Source organism: Taudactylus pleione, unplaced genomic scaffold (genome assembly GCF_031769625.1).
Source record: "Taudactylus pleione unplaced genomic scaffold, aTauple2 ptg000321l, whole genome shotgun sequence".
In the NCBI taxonomy this organism is placed as follows: Eukaryota; Metazoa; Chordata; class Amphibia; order Anura; family Myobatrachidae; genus Taudactylus; species Taudactylus pleione.
Window position 1 is genome coordinate 5,466,365 of NW_028284722.1, and position 3,048 is coordinate 5,469,412.

Sequence of the window (3,048 nt, forward strand, 5' to 3'; positions counted from 1 at the left end):
ACTTCAGCCTCCAGCACGGCTGGAGGCAATATTTAGAAACAGGAAACACTATCACTCCCTGAATGTAATGGTGGTATGTGATGCCTCCCTCCAGATCCTGTCCCTGAATGCTAAATTACCCGGAAGTGCTCATGACTCCTTCGTCATCCGGCAATCAGGGATATGGCAGAAATTAACCAACCTACAAGCTGGTGATGCGTGGCTTCTGGGTAAGTGGAGACCTTTAGTACATAACAATGTTAAGCTTGATACACAGTGTTCCTGATGTGGTCTATTTTTGTTCACAGGAGACAGTGGATACCCTTGCATGTCCTGGCTGCTCACTCCTTATTTGGCTCCCACACCAGGGCCACAAAGTGCGTATAATTCCGCACTTACAGCCACCAGGCAAGTGGTGGAGCGCTGTATCGGCCTTTTAAAAGGCCGATTCAGATGCCTCCACCGCTCTGCTGGCGAGCTCATGTATGTGCCGGATATGGTGTCGAAAATTGTGGTCCTGTGTGGGATATTTCACAACATTGCCATAAGGAGTGGTGTCCCAATGCAGCCAGAGGATGCCTTACCTGAGGATGGCCCCCCCGAGGTTGGTCGAAGGTCAGTATGTGGGGGGGCCATACGCGATGATGTGGTGGCCACATTTTTTAGGTAAGTTTGAACAAAACTCCAGTGTTTATACCTAATGTGTTTGTGTTTTTTGGCGAACATCTAATTTATTTTTAATTTTCTCACCATCTTCTGTTTGTTCACATAATCTTTGGCACTCCAACGCTCACTACTTCCTGCTACCCTTACCAAACCTGGATCTGGTCCTTTTGGGCATATATTCTTGAACCCATATCGCAACGCCATGTTTGTGGAATCATGTTGGCATGGTCCTTCGTCAACCAGTTCTTGATTTTGTGTTTTTATTTAATTATTTCTTGGTATGTGTTGTATTTGAATTTATCACTGTGTATTTTTTTTGGGAGTGACCACTTTGTTTTCTCTGTTATGTTGTGAATAAATGTTTGAAGAGTGAAATGGTCTTCCTTTTTTGGGACGTTAACAGCAAGTGTAACCAGGTTAACACAAGTTACATTTGACTAAGGGGTAAACCAGTACTGACGCCAGTTGAGCAAAACTGAAATATGTTTTCAGCTTCCCAATCCACACCAAAAGGAAGCCTGGCCCAACCTTGGGATTTGTAAGATTGGCCTAAGCAGCTTGCGCACCAAGTAGGAACCTGGAAAATGTAGAAATCTGTAATTGACACTACACCCAAAAAGGGAAATGACATTGTTACTGTTATGTGTTTCTGGTGTCTGTTTGACATACAAAGACAAAACACAATCTAACTTTTAAAAAAGGGAAATCCTTGCAGGAACTTATGTCAGGCTAAACTATCTTGGTTTTGGTTTTTAAAAATGAGCCACAACGTATATTTGTCTTAATAAATTTATTTGGAAAATAGAACAAAAAAAAAAAATCTAATGCCGAAGGAGGCCAGACAGCCGGTCGAGGGCCACCAGAAGGCCGATTACATGGTGGCGCATCTGCCCCACAACATCCGCCACCTCTTGCCGACGCCTCTGTTCCTCTGTGGGTGAGAAAAGTGTGTGGGTTAATACAACAATAGGGAATCCACAGAAAAACATAAAAAAAAAACCAAATCACTCCTAAACCCAAAAACAGAAATAAAAAGGGTGGGCTGGCAAAAATACAAGGCCTAGGTACAAATTCCCACAGGTATGATATGTGTATGCTTAAATCACCAGGAAGAGGTAAAGGCAAACCTTCACAATCAACAAAAGTCAAGCCACAAAAACATGAAGAAAGGCACGACACATGATTACATACAAACAGTTTGTGCTTTAAAAAAAAAATTAAAAAAACATACCGGGAGACAAATCGGGAGCTCCGGCCAAACCTCCATGATCCTCCTCGGAGGATCCGTCATTCCCCAAAGAATGGGGCGGAGTTATGCTGGACTCCGGGGAGGGGGTAATTGGAAGAGGGGTGGGTGGAGGAGAGGGGGAAGTGGGACGGAGGGGAAGGAGGCCCGACATTTCCGGGAGAGGGTCTGGGAAGGATGGGGAGGAGTGGGGAATAGGGGAAAGATTTGGGGTGGAGTGTTGGCTGGGGGTTGGGGAGAGTGGGCGGGAACGCCGTCTGGACGGACGTTGACGGCGGAGTCTTGGCTGTCCCCCTAAAATATGTCAAAGAAATTGCGTTTAGTTTATGGACAAATCCGGGCAACCAAACAAAAAAAAAAAAAATAATAAAAAATAAAACCAAAAAAAATAGCAGTAGAATTAAAAAATCAGAAAAAGAGGGGAAACATGCAGACGCAGATATGAGTACCAATAATAAATAGAACAGACAGGAAAACATGCAGACGCAGATATGAGTACAAATAATAAATAGAACAGACAGGAAAACATGCAGACGCAGATATGAGTACAAATAATTAATAGAACAGACAGGAAAACATGCAGACGCAGATATGAGTACAAATAATAAATAGAACAGACAGGAAAACATGCAGACGCAGATATGAGTACAAATAATAAATAGAACAGACAGGAAAACATGCAGACGCAGATATGAGTACAAATAATAAATAGAACAGACAGGAAAACATGCAGACGCAGATATGAGTACAAATAATAAATAGAACAGACAGGAAAACATGCAGACGCAGATATGAGTACAAATAATAAATAGAACAGACAGGAAAACATGCAGACGCAGATATGAGTACAAATAATAAATAGAACAGACAGGAAAACATGCAGACGCAGATATGAGTACAAATAATAAATAGAACAGACAGGAAAACATGCAGACGCAGATATGAGTACAAAAAATAAATAGAACAGACAGGAAAACATGCAGACGCAGATATGAGTACAAATAATAAATAGAACAGACAGGAAAACATGCACACGCAGATATGAGTACAAATAATAAATAGAACAGACAGGAAAACATGCACACGCAGTTTGCCCCACAAACACAAACATTAAAACCACAATACATAACACTTACTTGCCAGGATCTGCATGCGAA